Source organism: Parus major, chromosome 2 (genome assembly GCF_001522545.3).
Source record: "Parus major isolate Abel chromosome 2, Parus_major1.1, whole genome shotgun sequence".
NCBI classification, from domain to species: Eukaryota; Metazoa; Chordata; class Aves; order Passeriformes; family Paridae; genus Parus; species Parus major.
The window spans coordinates 44,962,931-44,971,491 of record NC_031769.1 but is presented as its reverse complement, the minus strand read 5'-3'; positions in this window follow the sequence as shown (position 1 = coordinate 44,971,491).

Below are 8,561 nucleotides of genomic sequence, written 5' to 3'. Positions count from 1 at the left end.
CAGCCCAGCAGACCCTTATGGCAATGTCTGAAGCCCATTTTGCTCTAAATATAAGCTCATTGAATCAGTACATACTGATTGCTCTTTTGGGTCTTTTTTTTCATAATTTATCAGTTTACTTATTTTGGGGCAAGTTTTAATGCATATAGAAAGTGATGTTTGAAATACTTACTAATGAGGATCCCAGTAATTGCTGGGGATGGATCCTAGGCTTAATTAATGAGATCTCCTCTTGGAAGGCTTGGGAAACGTGGCAAGGATCATCCAGTCCCTAGGCCTTCTCCAAAACTGCCACTTAATACAAATGGAGATGCAAGTGCTTATCATTTGTATTTTTACTGCAATTGTGCCACCCTGGAGCAATTCCCTGGCAGTGGTCTTCATCTAAAAATGAAAACTTCTAAGTCTAATTAGCTGTTAATTGAAAGGTGAGTGTCCATAGGAGGCCAGTAGTTGCAGAACTCCTGGCCCAAATGTAATTTGCTTTTGAAGACCAAAGAGAAGCTCAGGGTTTTGTTGCCCAAACCAGCAAAGCTGAAAAGACACCTCTTGCTTCTTGGTCTTGAGTTTGTAAGGTTTGGGCAATCTTGAGCTATCAAAACACTCAGTTTGTTTTTAAGCATGTTTCTGTATAGTCAAATTTCCAGATATATCAAAAGCTGAGTTACTGTTTTGTTCCATTACAGCAAAATTTGTAGAGCACTGGTAGGAAACGAGGAAGTAGTTTTTATTGTCAACACCAGACTAACGGTGAGACTTCAGCTCCTTGACCCTGGGGGAGCAGGGAGTGGGGGGAAATCATGTTCCTCGGAAGAAACCGTGCTGGGATACCTGTAAGTGTGACAAGGAAAACTTTTAAGTCTGTGAATGTTTTAGGGGGAAGAAGGAGAACAAAACACCAAATGTCACTCATCCACGTGCACCTCTTCACCAGCATCTAACTGCAGACTGCGGTACACACAAAGGTGGGAGCAAATCTGCCTTCCCAAAAACTTTGAAGTTGGAAGCAAAACAAAACAAAAAAACCAAGCCAAAATAAAAAACACCCCTCCCCCCCAAAAAAAACCCCAAAACTAAAACCCAAAACCCCAAAACAAAACAAGCAAAAACCAGAAAACAACAAAACAAAACCAAAAAAAAAGGAGGATATATTTCTTGAGTCTAAACAGCTTTCTCCTTCCAACTTAGTGATGATCTTTAAAAGTGAGGAATTGTGGCGTGGAGAACTGATCCAGCCTGGAGGAAGGAACAGCCATTTTACAAGGACTTTGAAACAACATGCAGGAAGTTTCTTCGACATAAATGAGGCAAGGCAAATTGTTTCAATTAGCAACACTTAACACATAAAAGGTGTTTTTTGTGGTTTGGGCTGTATCCATTTCTCGTCTTAGAGAATTGCTACACTGCCTCATACAAACCGGGCTTCACGCTTCCAGGCAAGATGAATCTTCAAAGACCCGAGGAAGTGCTTTGTTCCTTTGCTCCATTTGTGAGTGCATTTTGTATATAGATGTGTGCATTTATCCTGGTACAGCTGCTGCAGTCACTCACAGCTGTAGAAAGACTGCCATGCTGCATCTTGTCAAAGATACTCCAACAGAGCAGCACTCGCTCAGCACACAGCACTTTTTTTAGATACGAGGCTAAAAAAAATGACCTCACTTTCTGAAAAATGCTTTCTCAGAAGAAAATGAGAGAAAATGTTTTGGCAGTATCCTGTCATCTTTGCAATAGAACTACTTTACTTTTTTTCCAGCTGGAGATTATTTGATCTGAGAAAGTGTTATTTAGAACCAACTAAAAGTTTCATGTGAAGTATGTGCTTCCCTTTTTATTTATTTATTAATTTTAAAATAAAACACTGATTTTTTTTTATTTCAAATTGCATGTATTTAATACCTATTTTCCTTTAATATTTAATTTATTAAAATGATTTTGTTAATTTAAAATTTTATTTTTATTTTAGTTGTTTGCCATTTCTTTTGGAGGCCGCATCCTTTGGTGGGTTGGTTTGGGTAAATATGGAGAGAGGTGAGGGGGCACTTCTCTTTCACCTCCCTAAATTAAATGGGGACAGACTTGGGTGTTTCTCTTCCTCAGGAACCCTGGGGATGGTTTTGTCTGAAGGTGATATATCCTTTGCAACTTGCCATGAAGGGGAAAATATCCCATATTGGTCTTTACCTTAAAGGCTAAAAATGGCAGATGGAGCCCATAGGGACACCTCCCTTCATACATAAGATTAATGGTGGCAAAGCAGCTGCTAATTGCATGTGTAAATCTAGTTTTCTGCACAGAAGAACCTGTCTTAAATCCGATTCACCACTTGGTCTCGGGAGTATGAACTGCAAGCTCTTAAGCCAAATTGTTTTGGTATCTGCTTCAACTTCATCATCACAGTGCTTTTTATTTAAAAGGTGGTGTCTGGGTTTTATAAAATAAAGGAGAAGTAAACTAGTGGTGTGTTTTTCCTCTCAGAATGCTACTTCTATTTAATTACTGGCTCCTGGAAAAAGTAACTCTGGAACAAATACACAGAGGTGTTTTGTAAAGCAGGGTTAACTACAAAGGGGGGAAAAACCCCTACTGCTCTACAGTTTAAGCTGCTAAGTAGAGTTTTGCTCATACTAAATTCTACAGATGCACTGTGGGCCATGACAATCTGAAGCTTTCAGTTTTGAAGACCTGGACATCCACTGGCAGCTTCTCCTGAGGCAGAAACTACCAGAGTTAGGCTAAAAATGTGCCTACTCCTGATATCCTCAGAAATGAGGGCTTTAAAGAACAATGCAGTGATAAATGTTTTTGTATAAAAATTATCATTTTATTAAGATGCTAGCTCAACAGCTTGAATCTTTTTAGATTTCACATTTGCATAGTAAATTAAAACTGTTCTACTTTCTGCCAGATTAAACCTGTTTAGATACTTGTTAATTCCTTTCACAGCTGAATGCTTTAGCCATTCAAAAGCTTATAAACAGTTAATAGGTTTTCCCAAAGTTTCCTTAAGTTAATGAGAGTTTATTTAACAAGAGGCAAACCCTAAAAAGTAACCAAAGGCCTAATAAAATATTCTAGTATAATTGTGTGGTGAACATTTTATAGGTTAATCTTCCCGAGCAATAAAAAAAAAAAAAAGCAGCAAGTGATTAGATCTTCCTCTCTAATTTCTCTTCTCTAGGTTATTGAGGAACAAATTTCTAAGTATCTTAAACCAGCCCAGCAAGGCATATGGGCTCAAGCATGTGTCTGATATCTCAGAAGACAATATTTTTGCTTGCTAGTCATGGGCAACTGACTATATACCTATATATTCTGACATTTTATACATTTGGCTGGTCAGTTCTGCAGGTCAAACTCTCTCACGTTCTCCTTAGGTTTTTATGGTCACCCATCTGGGTTAAAGGACACGATACATCTTCAGCTGAAAGGAGTTGATTAATTTCTGTACGAGTGCTTCCCAACACAGCTTGGGGGGAATTTGTGCCCAGGTTATGGCTGGGAAAGCAGCACTTCCAGACCTAAGACAGCTCAGGCTCCAGAGGCTGAAGCATGCATTGACAAATCTGCTCCAAACACCACTGAAAGATGGACTTTTGTCATCACCCTCCTTTCTTTTCCTACTGTTGTATTTTCATGTCTTGTCTGCCTTTCTCCCTATGCTCCAAATCAACAAAATTCAAGACTGAGGTCTCCAGAAACTGATTTTTTTTGGTGAATGTTCTCTCAGTGTTGGTGTGAAATACTTATAAACCTCTGTCTACAACATATTTCTTACTCCTTCCTCACCTGAACCTGCCTGGAATACAGTAAAGCTGCTGTGTGAAGCTGCTACAGCAAGGTCCTCAGGTTTCACCACAGAGCAGCCACCAAGCTGCTTCAGTGCTGAATGAAGTGGCAGTACTTGAAGTAGTTGACATCTCAAGTAGCTGGAGAGGCACTTGGGAAAGCATTAATATATGTAGGAGAAACTCAAATTAGTCTAGAAAGTAGTGCTTCTCTTGACATGAATGACCTCTTGTATAAGTAACACCCAATTATACACCAAATTAGGTGGAAGGGTGCAGAACAATAACCCAGGTCCATGAACGGTGTGATGAATCATATCTCTACCAGTGACCTTTTTCCGAGATGCTTTACAAAATCTGTACTTGCTTCACTAACACTGACTGTAGTAAAAACATCTCCACCAGGTCATACTGTCCTTTAGGTGATGCAAGAGTCATAACTTGGTGGTTTTCTGTCACTGGGGAGCAAAACAAAGGAGAGACATTCCCCTTCCTGCCACCTCGAAGGAGAAAGAGATGATGAGAACAATGCATCCCTTCACTCTTGAAGGCTCAGATATCAATTTTCATTTTGATCATTAAGCTGAAACTTAGTGCTTGTTCTGAGGTTAGAGATTTTTCCTTTGTGTATCCTTTTGGAGTGATTCCACCTCATTCTGGTACATCTTATTTTCCTGATTTTAAGGTCCAGAGCTTTACAGCCATAATGTCTTGCTTTTTTAATGCACTAATTTAATGCAATTTCAAGTCCCTGTGTCTGGAACTATCAGCTTTAATTCCCAAGAAGTGTGAGATCAGGGCACTGGGAAAGGCAAGGAGAGCAGGAAAGGAGTGGTGTCCTTGGCCCTGCAGGGAAGGTGAGAGGGTGGTGACCACAAGGCAGTATCTCACTACTGAGCTCTGCCTCACCTGATGCAGCCAGCTGAAGACCAAGATTTTCTGGGGACCTCCAGGGTCATCCCAGCTCCCTCATTAGCACATGAATCAAAGGCTGAATATTTGCTTTGCTCACTGCAGTGTGGCCTTCGGGGCTGTCTGCTCTCCCTTTTTAATGGGCATTTATCACCAGATCAAAGTCATGAGGCGGTTTTATATCTGGCTGTGAACACTACCCACGCCTGTAGTTTCAGCAGGCTTAAAAATAGGCTACTTATATAGGCTGGCAAACAATTCCTACAAATGTTTAAAGAAGCAAAGTTAATGATGATTTCTGGCTGTTTTCAAGGTCTCCATATTTTATCTGTAAGGTGTGTTTTTCCCCAGTACTATGCTTTCAGGAGTGTTTACCTTTCTCTAGCAATACACTACAACTACTTGCCGTGTTTGCATTCTTTTTTGGTGCATACATTTTAATTTAGGAACAAACCCCACTAATAGTTTTTCTTCTTTTTTGAAAGCAGTTTCCAGGCTGGGTATAAAACTTGTCAGTCACTTGCTGTAAGTACACAGCACCCCACCCACACAGCTCCTTTCAAGTCCTCACTCTTCAATGGAACCAAATGTTTAACCCTGTTTATAATCAGTGCAATTCCTGGAGTGTTTCCTAAAATTGGGCTGTTTTAAAGTCACCTGGGGGTTTGGCTTTCTGCTCTGACCTATTATAGAACAGAGTGTGAGAGCCTACCTTGATAAATCCGTGTTGCAGCATGTCTGTGTTGGTGCTTGGGCAGGTGGGACCTGTGCCATTGCCCATCTCCTGGGGTTTGGATCCCCCATGTCATGGCTGGACACTCAGGGCTTTGGATCAAAGCCTTCCTGTCGAGATGAAATACAAGGGATGGGACCGCCATGCTTTGAGATGATTTATTTCCTAAGCAGCCCAATAAGATATCAGTCTCAAAGTGTGAGATTTACAGGAGCAACAAGCCAACCAGAGCTCAAGGAAGTCACCTGTTTCTTCTCTGCACAGCAATATATAACATTCTAGCCCAACAGGCAGTTGACACGAAGTTTATTTTCATTTATTCACCTATCACCTTTGCTTAATTTTGCTGCACTGTGTCTGTCTCTTAGCCACTAAGCTGACAGGTCATGTACAGTACTCATGCATCTCACTGTTACAGTTTCTGGATCTGTAACGTACTCTGTAAGTCACACTATTACAGTTCAAACTTCAAACTATTTTACCTAATATAATTTCTTACCTACTTAAGACATATTCTTACTTATAACTATAGAGAACTAAGTTTATAATATCTCTACCCAATGTCTGTGTACCTTCACCACTACATCAATCCAGGCTTTTTCTAAGGCTGCAGATTTTTGGTTTCCAACACCTTCCCAGTGACAGAGCAATGTCCACATTGCACATGAATCCCAGGTGCAATTCAAGCTGCCCATGGACTGTCCTGCTCTAACAGTAAAGCGAATCTTTCACTGTGGTTGATCTGATTCACATCTTCATCTATGCACTCCCGAACTGTGTGTTTGGATTGAACATTTAACATTAAAAAAAAAATAAATTAATTTGCTTTTTGGTGATTTGGTGGAGTTTGTCCCATTTCCCTCTGGTTGAATAACTAAATGAAGTTTCAGCTCTTGTCTGCTGATCACACTTGGCAGAGCAGCAAGACCTAGTTAGTATCTAGAGCTCTGGCAGCACTATGGTGTAGAAATCACATCCCACAAGGGATTATTTTATTGGCTTTCTTGCTAACCTTTTTCTGTAGGAAGGCTTTTACATGACAGCTTGTCCATCAGGTGTCTGAGGTCAGCTGTCTCCTCCTGAAATGCCTGTTTTTCTCCTGTGACTGTTGAAGAGGAATAAGTTATGTCGGTAGGATCCCTTGCTCGGGGCTGTGTTTGCAGAGAAGTTGACAGGGACCTCTGGAGACCACCAGATCACACCTCCTCCAGATCAGAGCAAGGTCCCATTGGCCACAAGTCCAGTGAGGCTTTGAGTATCTCAAAGGGTAGAAGGTCCACAGCCTCTCTCAGTAACCTGACCCTGCCAGGGTCTGACTATCCTCACAGAGAAAAAGGATTCTCTTCTCTTCAAGCAGAATTTCTTGTACTTCGGTCTGTGCCCATGGCTCTGTCTTCACTACCCTCCCCCATCAGGCATTTAAGATGAGATCCCCTGAGCCTTCTGTTCTCCAGGCTGGGCAGTCTCAGCTCTTGATCTCTCCTCACACAACAGTTCCCCAAATCCCTTCTACTTCCCTGCACTCCCTTCACTAGGTCCATGTCCCTCCTGTACTGGGGAGCCCAAAACTAGACCTGGCACGCCAAATGTGGCCTCACTGGTCCTGAGAAACATAGAAACAGGGTAAACTATTAAATGTCAGAGACCTCACTTCTGGGATCCTTGTTAATGGACATGATAGAAAGAGAAGTTTCTGACACTGTGGTGGGAAACCAAGCTGTCCATGGGGCATTTCTGCAAAGCAGTAGGGGCTGTAGCTTTTATTTCCCCTCCTGCATTTTCTTTGACAAGCTGCAGTGCTTCCCAAAGACGGTTTTCTAAACACAGCTTTTTGAGACATGTTCTCCACTGCCAGCCTGGCAAGTGGCTCAGGTGTTGGGTTCTCTGCCTCAGGCCCAGGGCCAGCTTCCTAAAAGGGCTGAGGCGAGAGCAGCCATGTCCTGTGATCAGCAGTTGGCCTCACCTCTTGGCAGCACAGCATCTTGGCTTTGTCTTTCCTTTCTGGAGGGATGCTGCAGGCACTGGGGTGATGGTGGCTGCTGCCAGCTTGGATGGCACCAGATTCCAGCACAGCAGGACAGGGGAGTCACAGGGAGGTGATGCAGACACTGGCCTGTCTGCATAGCACAGGACAGAGTGGAGAGGCTGCTGGGTGTGAGGCTAAAATGGTTGTGATTTGTTTTCAGCTGTATTTGGAACAGCCCCCAACTGTTACCTTTGGACTCCCTCTAGGTGCTTCTACACATAAAAGCAATAAATAATATTTTTTTCATTTTTGTTTTGTGCACCATAGTCGGATATCCTATCATCTATCTCCAAGGAGTTTATTTTTATGCTCTCCATTATTTTAGTGACCCGCCCCCTCCCCAGCAGGTTTATATTTATGTTCCATGGGGTGTTTTGGCTTAGCCTCGTTTGCTGAGTCTCACAGATTTGTGTTTCTTCCCTGTCTATGGTGGGTTCTGAGATGGAAAAATGTAACTTTAATTTAGTTTTGTATTTTATTTGTAAAAGGAGAGATTGACAGTGGGGTTCAGTGCTTACACAGGAGCACGAGCAAACAGTAAAGCTGATAGGAATCACAAGACTCAGTGGTTCAGGGGCAGAGAAGGTCCTTCCCTTTTGAGGTTCATTCCACCAAAGGTCTCATTCCACAGCCACAGAAGTGGGAAGTGTGTTCCCTCTGTGCCAGGCAGAAGCAGAAGTGTTGAGGGACTGTTCCTTGCAAAGGATGACAGGGAGAGTGTGACCTGACGTGGAGAGAACCTCTGGGGTGAGTAACACCCAGGCTAGGTGGACATGCACAAGGAGCAGAGGTGTGGGGTTGGACTTCTTGTTAGCACTACCAACAACCAGCTCCCACAGAAGTGTTCAAGGCCCAAACCAAGCTTTTGGCTCATAACTCCCAAATTCTTACCCACCTTTGCCTACCCAGCCCTTTCACTGGCTAAAGCCAAAAGCCCCTGGATACTGAGGTGTGTGGATGCTGTTCTGGCCCTTGTGCTGAGAGAGACCTTGGAAAGGTATTACCTGTTTTATGGTTAACCATTTCACTCTGAACCATTTGGTCCTTTCCTGGACCTACATGCAAAGACCTGGACCAGGTCCTGAACTTCTGGACCAGGGTG